At 43.9% G+C, this 12,636-nt stretch overlaps 1 protein-coding gene and 1 pseudogene across 1 annotated transcript in view; one reads left to right on the top strand and one right to left on the bottom strand.

The window, feature by feature from the left end:
* The window catches only part of LOC141127130 (nicotinamide N-methyltransferase-like), a 118,409-nt gene that overhangs the window by 13,802 nt on the left and 91,971 nt on the right, over window positions 1–12,636 (bottom strand). The gene's annotated exons all lie outside the window — the stretch shown is intronic.
* LOC141128271 (UDP-N-acetylglucosamine transferase subunit ALG13 pseudogene) lies at window positions 2,872–3,665 on the top strand (annotated as a pseudogene).

The following is a 12,636-nucleotide window of genomic DNA, read 5'->3' as shown; positions in this document are numbered from 1 at the left end:
TCCATCTTTATCTCTCCTCCCTCTCCTTTTCTTTTATTATTTCCTAAAATATTCCTATGGATACTTAGTCTAATAACTTGATTTATTTCTCTAATCTTACATCTAGAATCCAACTAGTGTATAGTAAATATGGTTGTAAGATATCTCTAAAATTACTTTATTTTATTAACTTACTTATTTATCTTTTTTATCATACTGCAAAGATCTTCTGATGATTGATATGTATCCATGTATTGTATCGTTTTTTTTCTTCTTCTGTGAAAACTCAATAATATATTTAACAAGAAAATTGGCCTGGGCAGGAAAAGCCCAGTGTGTCCCTCACACTCCGCTTGAGTGCTTCCTTCATATACCGCATCCTTCAGTCTGAACATAAATATCAGATATTATAGCCGCCTATTGCAACCAAGAACTAGGCAGAACTCGTTTGGCTGCAAAGCTGGAACACATTTTATTGAACAAACAGAGAATATTTACACCCCAGGAGGACATCCCCCTCCTGATCATATTACCCTAACTATACAAACTGCACACAGGAATATAATTAGAACAACAGATATATACTATAAACATTATGTCAATTAGCCACCTGGATGCCTCAGAGGTATCATTCCAGGTCAGACTTTGTCACAGAGCTTCACACAGTGCAATACACGTTATTATAAGTATAAACACGGAACACCTTCAGACAATTGCAGGAGACCTTAAAATTTGTTTAGTTTAGATGCATTATTTACATAAATCCGTTTAGTTAAATTCTTTTAATCCATTTTCGGAATCCTTTTTGCTTATTCGTATTCAAATCGATTCAAAAAGTTTTTAAATCAATTTCGAAATAGTTTTTGAATTTTAATAATTTTCCAATGTGCAAAGAGAATAACAGAATAGAAAACAAAGGAATAGAATAGAATAGAAAATATAACAGAAAATAAAAATGATAGAATATAATAGAGTAAAACAGAACAAAATAGGATAGAAAATAAAAGAACAGAATAGAAAGGAATAGAATAGAATAAAATAGAAAGAATAGAATGAATATAACCATCTTCCTATTCTATTCAAATTGATTCTATTTGAGTTTTGGGATATGGTTTTTCTTTCTATTCTATTGTTTTTTTTTAACTATATTCTTTTTCTATTTGTTTATTCTTTTCTAATTTTATTATTTTCATTCTCTTTTATATTCAAATTCAAATGTATTCTGTTTGAAATTCGAATTTCAGAAGATGGTTATACTTTATTCTATACTATTCTGTTATTTTCTATTCTGTTCTAATCTATTATTTTCTATTCTATTAAAATTGATTCTTTTTGAATTTTGGGATATGGTTATATTCTATTCCATGCCATTGTTTTTTTTAATTCTATTATTTTCTATTCTTTTATAGTCTATTTTTTTTTCTATTCTACTCTATTCTTTTCTGTCCTATTCTTTTCTTATGTATTCAAATTGATTCTATGTGAAATTCGAATTTCAGAAGATGGTTATATTCCTTCTATGTTATTCTATTTGTTTCTATTATACTCTAGTCTATTCTGTTCTTTTATTTGCTATTCTAGTCTATTTTCTGTTATATTCTTTTCTATTCCTTTAATTTCTATTCTATTCTCTTTGGAAATTAGAAAACTATTCAAAATGCGAATTTGAAAATTTGCATTCGAAAAGTATTCGTAAAACGATTCGAAGTCGAATTTCATCCAATTTTTTTTCGTTATTTCGGATTCGTTTAAATTTGGTACTATTTTAATTTGGAAATTCAGATAACTAAGAATTTCTGCAAAAAAAGAAAATTTGTCCGAATTTCAATTCGGAACGAAACGAATCGCACATGTCTACATTATGGCAGGGGGCCCCAGACAGATGGCTTGCTGATGACATCAACATCAGCTATGAGTCCCAAGCTGGCAGAGACCATCATGGCCTTTTGCATTACATAACAGAACATCTTCCTAAATGCTTGTAGATCCCTCAAATGCCAGAGCCCATAGTCGGTAGGCAAGAGGCTAGTATTCAGTCCTCTCCAAAAGTCTCTGTCCCGGATGAGTCTATCACACTCAGTAAGCAAGTGGTTAAAGCAAAAATTATGGTTTGCCTTATAGTTGGGCGAACAGTTCGAGTCGAGCAAAAGTTTGGCCAAAACATCGCCTGTTCACCCATTTGCTGAGCACCCGTATTTGCGGGGAGTTCGGCAGGATGTTTGTTTGCCGAGCACCCCACAATGCAATGCGCACTGCATTCTAAACCCAATTGGGCAAAGCTTTGCCCAATCAGGGCACAATTTATAGCTGGTTGTTAGGGAGCAGGCTGGGAATCCGGCCATGGCGTCCTTACGGGTTTCCCTGTTGACAGCTGAAAGGAGAAAAAAAAAAAAAAAAAAAAAAAAAAGGGAAGAGGCCTGGCCCCCCCCCAGAATCCGCACCAGACCCTTATCTGAGCATGCAGCTTGGCAGTCCAGGAAAGGGAGGGGGATGAGTGAGCACCCCCCCCGAACCATACAAGGCCACATGCCCTCAACATGGGGGGGGTGCTTTGGGGTGGGGGGCTCTGATAAGCCCCCTGCCCACAGACTCCCACAGCCGAAGGTTGTTGGGAAGGGGACAAGGTGCTTTGGGGGCCCCTTCCCGAAGGCATGTGGCCTGGTATGGTTCGGGGGAAGCGCTCGCTCATCCGCCCCCATTATTGGCCTTCCAGGATACATGTTCGGATAAAGGGTCTGGTACGGATTTTGTTGGGATGGGTTTTTTTTTTTTTTAAAGTTTGGCGTGGGGTTTCCCTTAAAATGCATTCCAGACCCAAAGGGCCTGGTATGGATTGGGGGACCTCACTCCGTTTTTTGAAAACATTTTTTCTATTGCTGGCAATGGTATTGTATTTCCGGAAATTTAGTTGTCTTTTTTTTCTTTATAAATGTCAGTTATGCTGCAGCAGGTTCTATACATGATACAGATGCACCACGCGACAGACAGACAAGGGGACCCCCCAGGCACTATATTTAAAGGCATTTTTCAATTTTATTGCCTCACTTCAAGCATTATTAAAATCACTGCTCATACAGGCTGGGAGCTTGGATGGGGAAAGAGCGTGTTTCTCACTGTGGGGACCACCAGCTTTGATGAGCTCATCTCCTGCGTGTCTGCTGAACGCTGTACAAGTATCCTCAAAGAACTTGGCTACAACAGAATGATTCTTCAGATCGAAAGAGGAACAGTGGAGCCAGAGCCATACAGTACTCCTAATTTTACTATGGATGTTTTCAGATTCAAAGATTCCCTTGTCCAAGACATTAGGAATGCAAATTTAGTTATAAGCCATGCAGGTGCTGGAAGCTGCCTAGAAACACTTGAAGAAAAAAAAAAAAAAAAAAAAAAAAAAAAAACCCCACACACAACATCTAATTGTTGTGAGTAATGAAAAACTGATGTCCAACCATCAGCTTGAACTGGCCAATCAATTGCATAAGGATGGACATTTGTATTACTGCACAAGCAGTACCCTGGGGAACATGCTAAAGTCCATGGATCTTTCATCTCTGAAGGTTTTTCCACCAGGCCAACCTGAAAAGTTTTCAGAATTTTTAGATAAAGCAGTGGGGTTTACATAGCAGTTTATAAGTAGAAGAAATCTATTTCCTATGGGAATAGTTAGACACATTTATAATGTGGACTCTTCCAAATGTTTATAGAACTAGTACTTTAAACTAATAGCTTTCATTATCATGGCTAGGGATGAGCCGAACACCCCCCGGTTTGGGTCGCACCAGAACCTGCGAACCGACCGAAAGTTCGCACAAACTTTAGAACCCCATTAAAGTCTATGGGACTCGAATGTTCGAAATCAAAAGTGCTAATTTTAAAGGCTAATATGCAAGTTATTGTGCTAAAAAGGGTTTGGGGGACTCGGGTCCTGCCCCAGGGGAGACATGCATCATTGCAGCAAAAGTTTTAAAAACGGCCGTTTTTTTCGGGAGCAGTGATTTTAATGATGCTTAAAGTGAAATATTCCTTTAAGTATCATACCTGGGGGGTGTCTATAGTATGCCTTTAAAGTGGTGCGTGTTTCCCATGCTTAGAACAGTCCCTGCACAAAATGACATTTTTAAAGGAATAAAAGTCATTTAAAACTGCTTACGGCTTTAATGTAATGTCCGGTCCCAGTACTATGGATGAAAAATCAGTGAGACAAACGGCATGGGTACCCCCACCCCATTACCAGGCCTTTTGGGTCTTGTATGGATATTAAGGGGTACCCCGCGCCAAAAAAAGAAAAAGAAAAAAGAAAAAAAGAAAGGCGTGGGGCCCCAGGCCCTCTGAACAGCAGTATACAGGCAGTGCAAACAAGACAGGGACTTTAGGTTTGTTAAATAGAATCTGTTTGTAATTTTGAACTGGTACATTTTTAAAGTGTAGCTCCAGCCGAAAAAATCTATTTAAGCTTTTTGGAAAACATAGGGAAGGGTCATCACCCGTGACATTTGTTTTGCTGTCTGTGCACCTCTTCTGAAGATTTTACCTCACTTTCTGTCCCAATGACAAATGGTTTTTGACAATTTGGGGTTTTTAGTGAAACAAGGATTGGTGATAAAGCATCAGTGGAAAGGAGACACATTTTTCCCTTACAGGAGAGAATTTCCCTTCCTAGGGGTAGATTTCATCTCACTTCCTGTTGTCTCCTTCCATTTGTAAGTAGGAGTCGTTCATAAGTTGGATGTTTTAAATTAGGGGCCTGCCCTATACAGGGGGTCCCCGGGTTACAAACAAGTTAGGGACTGTAGGTTTGTTCTTAAGTTGAATCTGTTTGTAAGTCGGAACAGGTACATTTTTTAAGTGTAGCTCCAGCCAAAAAAACTATTTTTAAGCTTTTTGGATAACATAGGGAAGGGTTAACACCCCTATAACATTTGTTTTGCTGTCTGTGCCCCTGTTAAGATTTCACCTCACTTTGTCCCAATGATAATTGGATTTTGAAAATTTTGGGTTGTTGTGGAAACAAGCCTTGGTGATAAAGCATCAGTGGAGGTACCTTTTCCCTATAATAACTCTTACAGGAGTGAATTTCCCTTCCTAGGGGTAGATTTACTCTCACTTCCTGTTGTCTCCCTCCGTTTGTAAGTAGGAGTCGTTTGTAAGTCGGATGTTTGTAACTAGGGGACCCCCTGTATACTCTGCAGAAATTGTGGCCTTAGGTGTTGGTGTTGCCACAACACTGTAAGCCCTCGCAAGGCACTGCTGTGAAATATTAGATCAAGAATTGTAATTACATGCCCCTTTTAAACAGGGGCAGAAAAATTGGGCCTTTGGTGATGGTGGTGGTGCCACAACACTGTACGGCCTCACAGTTACTCTTGGTGGGCGCAGAAATGGGCCCTGCTGTGAGATATTAGATCAAGAATTGCAATTACACGTCCCTGCTGAAAAGGGGCTGAAAAATTGGGCCTTAGGCACTGGTGCCACAACACTGCAACCCCTCACAAATACTGTAGTTGAGTGCAGCAACAAACCCTCCTTGCAAAATATTGCATCAAAAATTGTAATTACACGCCCCTGTTAAACAAAAATATTCTTACAAGCTATCAGCATGATCATTGAGGAGGAAGAGGATAGTCACTCAGCATAACAGGATAGTTAAAAAAAAAAATTATTCGGTTACATCAGCATCAGGTGCTTGGTAGCTGGTGGTGATCCAAGATTAATTCATTTTTATGAAGGTCAGTCGATCAACCGAGTCGGTGGACAGGCGCACCCTGTGATCGGTTACAAAACCTCCAGCAGCACTGAATGTGCGTTCCGAAAGAACGCTGGATGCAGGACAGGCCAGTAGCTCAAATTGCATACTGTGCAAGCTCTGGCCAGTGATCCATCCTCAAGACCCAGTAACCCAGAGGATTTTCGGTGGGAAAGGTGTCCAAATCAGATCTTGCCCCTAGGTATTCCTGCACCATGTAAAACAGACGCTGGCGATGGTTGCTGGAACCGATCATACCTTGGGGCTGCGGACTAAAAATTTGTCTGAACGCATTGGTTAGATGGCCACCTTCTCCACCGCTCCTTCTTTGACTGACTGAAGCCTCAGCAACACGTTGTCCAGGAACAGGAGTTTGTAACCTCCCAGTCTCTGGGAACGCGTCACAGACCTTTCTGCAAGGCCTCCCGAAGAGGTGTCATCCTCTGCTCCCTCTGTGATGGCAAGATAAGGTCCGCAACCTTACCCTTGTAACATGGATCAAGGAGGGTTGCCAGCCAGTATTGATCCCTCTCCTTGATACCACGAATACGAGGATCCTTCTGCAGGCTTTGCAGGATCAGGGAGGCCATGCAGCGTAGGTTTGCTGAGGCATTCGGTCCGGAGTCCTCTGGGTCACTAAGGACGACATGATCCGCAGCCACCTCCTCCCAGCCAAGTACAAGTCCATAGATTTCTTGGGACTGTAAATGATCCCTTAAAGACTGCTGCTGATGCTGAGTGCCAGGCTCCACCTCCATGCTGAAACAATCCTCTTCCTCCTCGCCCTCTTCCTGTGTGATCGGCGGGCACGCAGGAACACTGTCTGGATAAAGGGGGCCTTGAGAGCCAAGGAAGTCCTCCTTTTCCTGCCTCTGTTCTGCCTCAAGTGCCCTGTCCATTATTCCATGCAGCATGTGCTCCAACAGGTGGACAAGGGGGACAGTGTCACTGATGCATGCACTGTCACTGCTCACCATCCTCGTGGCCTCCTCAAAATGGTGACAGGACAGTGCATGCATCCCTGATCATGGCCCACTGGTGTGGGGGAAAAAAAAAAAAAAAAAAAAAAAAAAAAAAAAAAACACCCCAAGCTCCCCTGACCCTGTCCTGGTGCCATAGTGACACAGGTACTCATTGATGGCCCTCTGCTGTGTGTGCGCGCAACTGCTGTAGAATGGCCAACGTTGAGTTCCACCTGGTGGGCATGTCACAGATTAGGCGGTTTGGGGCAGGTTAAATTCTTTTTGGAGGTCAGCCAGCCGAGCACTGGCATTATATGACCTGCGGAAATGCACACAGACTTTCCTGGCCTGCCTCAGGACATCCTGTAAGCCCGGGTGCCTGCCCAAGAACCGCTGCACCACCAAGTTAAGGACGTGAGCCAGACAGGGCACATGGGTCAGTTGTCCCGGGCAGAGAGGAGGTTGGTGCCATTGTCACAAACCACCATACCTGCCTTAAGCTGGCATGGCGTCAACCACCTCTAAACCTGCCCCTGCAGAGCTGACAGAATCTCTGCCCCAGTGTGGCTCCTGTCCCCCAAGCACACCAGCTCAAGCACCGCATGGCATCTTTTGGTCTGCATAGCCCCTTGAACGCTTACAGAGCACCACTGGTTCCAAAGTCAAATCAGCACAGGAAGAGGCCATGGAGGAAGAAGAGGAGAGAGGTGTGGCAGAATCACCACTAGTAGTATTTTGGAGGCGTGATGGCAGAACAACCTCCAAAACACTACTGCACCCTATCCTGCATCCTTTGCAGCTGCCAGAAGAGTCACCCAGTACGCGGTGAAAGATAGGTAACGTCCCTGTCCATGCCTGCTGGACCATGAGTCAGCGGTAATATGCACCTTACCGCTGACCGCCCTGTCCAGCAAGGCCAAGACACTGCCTTCCACATGCCGGTAGAGAGCCAGAATCGCCTTCCGTGAGAAAAAGTGGTGTTTGGGAACCTGCCACTGAGGAACCGCACATTCCACAAACTCACGGAAGGGGGCAGAGTCTACCAACTGAAAAGGCAGCAGTTGAAGTGCTAGCATGTGGATGGCTGGGAGCAAACTTCTTTTGGCGGTGCAGCAGCTGGGGCAGGTAAATTTGCAAGGTACAATCTGACATTGGTGTACTGATAGCAGGTTGCCCCCAAGTACTTGGCTGTGACACACCTAATTCTACACCTTCATTCCTCTCAGTGCAGGTCTCAGAGAGGACTGAAGGTATAGTGGGGTTGGAGATCCCAGCTGATGAGGAGCAAGAAGAGGTCCTCTTTGTTCTTTGGTGTGGGTCTTTTAGGTATGCTTGCCAACGAATTGCATGGCAGGTCAACATATGTCTGGTCAAGCATGTGGTGCCCAAGCGGGAGATGTTTTGGCCACGAGACATACGCTTGAGACATATGTTGCAAATAGCAGCGGTGGGATCTGATGCACTCGTCTCAAAAAAGGCCCACACCAAAGAACTTTTGGAATAACGCATAGAGACAGCAGCGCCCTGCACATGTGGAGCTCTGCGGTGTGATGCAGTCGGTGTGCTGCCCTTAAGCTTGCCCCTGGAGGGCATCCTGCCTTGTTGGTGATGTGCCTCCTCCTCTCAGGTACCCACGTGGAGTCAGTGGCCTCATCATCCCCTCCCTCATCACTGGAGCAAAGCTGGCAGTATGCTGCAGCTGGGGGAACATGACTACCAGATTGCTGTCCTTCTTGGGCACCCCCTCTCTCTGGGCTCACGTTACTGCCTTCCTCTAGCTGGGTACCATCATCGGAGCCTTCAAAAACGCTGGGCATCCTCCTGGAGGATGTACCCAACACTGTGGTCAAACAGTTCGGGGGACTCCTCAGGAGGACATGGTGGGGCTAGGGAAGGAGTGACTGATGCCATTGAGCCGAGGGAAGGTGTGGCGTTGGCAGCTGCTTTGCCAGACAAAGTACCCTGAGCCTGGATGAGGACGGCTTGGTCATCCACTCTACCAAGTCTTCCGCATGTTGCGGCTCAACATGGCTAGCTGCCGGAAAAAAAAAAAAAAACCCCCACACGACAAGCGTGTCCGACGGCCACGTGCTGATGAGGATGCACAGTCTCCACGACCAGCACTGTTGCCTCTAGACACAGAGCCTGCTTGCCCTCTTTTATTGGCTTGTGACTGTCTGCCTCTCCTTGTTGGCCTTCCAGACATACTAATGGCCTGCAGTGAGATGTAGCTGCACAAAGCTGGGATAGATATAGAATATGAAAAAAAAAAAAAAAAAAAAAAAAAAAATTTATAAATATAAATATAAATATAAATATTCAGAACAGCAATTGTTCAGGTAGCTTTAGGTGCACACTGCACAGGATGCACTACACTAACTGTAAATACTGTAGCGGCCTGCGGTATTAATAGGATCAGAAGAACACCACTAATTTTCTTACGGCAGCTTTAGGTGCACACTGTGCAGAGGATGCACTACACTAACTGTAAATACTGTAGCTAATAGGATCAGAAGAACACGCTAACCGACTCGTCTGCCTACTCTCTCTGAATGCCTGAACACACTACACAGGGCCGCCGTGCAGGCGGCCTTATATAGTGTGGGGCGTGTACTAACCCCCTGAGCCATAATTGGCCAAAGCCACCCTGGCTTTGGCCAATTACGGCTCTCTGTACAGACGGCGCTGTGATTGGCCAAGCATGCGGGTCATAGTGCATGCTTGGCCAATCATCAGCCAGCAATACACTGCGATGCCACAGTGAATTATGGGCCGTGACGCGCCACTCGAATTTGGCACGAACGGCCTATTTCATTTGTAATTCGGCGAACGGCCGAACACACGATGTTCGAGTCGAACACGAAGCTCATCCCTAATCATGGCATGTTTTTGCCTATTTCTAAACCACTGTCCTGAAAACCTTCTACAGATGTGTTATCTTAATGTCTCCACACGGAAGGTGAAATATGCTGTATGTGTTTGTTAGCGAACAGGAGGTAATACACCAAATGCCCTAAAAACATGACCTTGTTAGTTGCCTGAGAATAAATAGTGAAAAGTCTATATTGGCAACAATAAGATCCTCCTTTATTTTTTTTAATCTTTCATTTGAATGCAAAGCAGAAGCTAGAGGGTTGCTGGGGGTGGTCATCTTTAGTTCTTTCTACAATGTTGTCCTATATGAACAGAACCATTTTATATTTGTTTTAAATTAAAATTACAGATCCATGAATGAGAGTGAGCCAAATAGCAGGAAAAGTGAAGGACTCTTCCACTTACTGAAAATAAGTGAAAAGTTCCTCTGCCACTCAGTCATCTTAGTAGGCTTCCAGATCTTCTACCATTGTGGTGGATGGTTCTTAGTTCAGCAATCCTGGTACCTTCAGCATATACATATTTTTTTCATCTTAGGCTGACATAACATCCATAATGCAGTGCAAAAGCTTGTGGCCTGATTATTTTTTCATCATTGAAACTCCTGTTACCTGAGAATATCTTATTTTGTTGTCAGAGGGACCTCTACTCCCCTTAGTTAAGTGTTTCTGCCTCATCTAGAATGATTATTTAATTGGCCAATGCCTTAAAATCATGTACTTTTGGTGATGTTTCACCATTACAAAGATAAATAACTTTTGACCCTACTAACCCCCACAAGCTGCCTGCACATAATCCTGCAGCTCATTATACAATGCTTGTACTTCTCTGTATGGTATGTTATAGGGGGGGATATTCACTCGTGGGGTATGCTTGGCTTTCATGTGCTAGGGTTCCTCAGGGTGTGCAGGAAGAACGTTTGCCCTTACCAGAGTAATGTACAGACATCTTGTTAAGCCTACTATTAGAAGCATATGTCGATTAAACTCCTGTGACATATTCACGTTAAGATATTGCTTTTCAGGAAAGTTTGTCAAAATATTTTATTTAACAAGTTTGTATTATATTTTGTGTATTGCTTTACCTGTCTTTACTAAATATTTTTTTTTTTTTTTTTTTAAAGTGTGCATTGATAGATGTCCCCCAGGGCAGTACCCGGGCCCCCATACTCTTTTTGGTCAATAACTTGCATATAAGCCTTTCAAATGGGCACTTGATTTTTGACATTTGGGTCCCATAGACTTTAATATGGTTCAGAGTTTGGGTTCAAACTTTTGCGATGTTCGAGAGTTCTGGTGCAAACCGAACCCGGGGGGTGTTTGGCCCAACTCTAGTTTGCCATTGAACAAATGGGCAAAGAACAGGCCTTTTGGAACAATGTGCTGAAGACTGATCAAACACAAGGTTGTTTGGTCACAGTCATCTAGAAGGAACTGAATGTGAAGCATGATGGTGGAAAATTGATTTGTTGTTGCTTTGCTGCTTCACAGCCTGGGCAGTTTGCAATCACTGAGTCTGTAAGGGGGACTATGATTAGGCAGGTTTTGGTGCCATACTGTGCAAGTCCCCGCCCTTCTTGGATAGGACAGCTGTAGTTGGATTACCTGCCATTCTATTGTGTCATACTACTGGACACAGGCTTGTTCACGACATCCCTGGCCTGGGGCCTTAATATTTGGGAATAGGGGAATGTGCACAAATAAAATTCACTTTTCGCACTTTACTGTAACCACAAAGATTTGTGACATCTGAAATCATATTTGACGCGCTATTAAAATTCTTCAGTGTGGAACGCCACACATAGGCATAGATATTCTGCAACCATCATTTCTGTGCAGAACGCAAGCATACATCTTTTAAGCCATCCTTCCTCTACACCTCCATTGCTCTCCATCAGAGATTTGTGACCACTTTCCCAAGTATATTTAGTCCACAGCATTAGCTTTCATCACAAGACCCCCAGTGGAGGATCATGGGGATCAAGGTGCTTCCTTTAGTATACCAGTCTCTCTTTGTCCCATCTATAGCATTGTGACTGGGGCACTGTGAATGCTGAAGCACTGGGACACTGAGAAGTACTGAAGCATTGTGACTAAAGTATTGTGATAAGGAGAGACACCAAGTGCAGTGTGATCAGATCAATAAGAAGGAGCAAGAGGGGCAGGCGACATGGGCTGTGTAAGCATGAGCCAAGGAAGAGGATGCCAGAGGCTGAGTGATCAGTGAACAGGATTAGGAGAAGAAGATGCCGGAGGTCAAGTGATCAGTGAGTGGGATCAGAAGGAGAGGGCGCAGAGGCCTGTGTGACCAGCAAGCAGGAGGAGAGACTGCCAAGGTGAGGGGGCGCAGCAGGAGGGGGAGGGAGTGTCAGAGGGCTATGGGACCGATGAGCAGGAGCAGAAGATGCAAAAGGCTGCATGACTAGTGAGCATTGAGGGCTGTGTGATCAACAAGCAGGAGAAGGACACTAAGGATTTTGTGAGCAGTGAATGGGGATAGGAGGAGGAAAGCACCTTGGGCTATGTGACCAGTGATCGGGAGCAGGAGAAGAGTAAGTTGAGAGCTGTGGGACCAGTGAGAGGGAGCAGGAGTGGACATCTAGGGCCGGGTGAGCAGGAGCTGGAGGAGAGAGCGCCAAGGGCCAGGTGATCAATGAGTAGGAGAAGAGGATACCAAGGGCTGAGTGATTAGCAAGTGGGAACTGGGGGGAAAAAAAAAAAAAAAAAAAAAAAAAAACAACCCCTTGGGGCCTTGTGATCAGAGAGCAGGATCAGGAAAAAAACGACACCAGGAGCAATTGTGATCAGTGAGCAGGAGATCCCAAACAGCTAGGGATACTAGTGTTCAGAATAGAATTAAAAGTATATTTTCCCTGGATCATCCCTATTAGGTCAATGGATAAAATGTCTATTGGGAGTGGCGATGTGACTCGGTGCCATGTATGCATTCCTTGAGTAAAGGGTAATAGAAGAAAACTGCTGCGCAAAATGTGAGCAACCTGTATCCTTGGAAACCCAGATCCTGAATCTAAGTAAGCAACTGGCAACATTGCGAAACATTTCCAAACTGAAAGGGAAT

This window comes from Aquarana catesbeiana, linkage group LG02, assembly GCF_042186555.1.
Source record: "Aquarana catesbeiana isolate 2022-GZ linkage group LG02, ASM4218655v1, whole genome shotgun sequence".
NCBI lineage: Eukaryota > Metazoa > Chordata > Amphibia > Anura > Ranidae > Aquarana > Aquarana catesbeiana.
The sequence above is the reverse complement of the archived record's forward strand: the minus strand, read 5'-3'. Positions and strand labels throughout refer to the sequence as shown.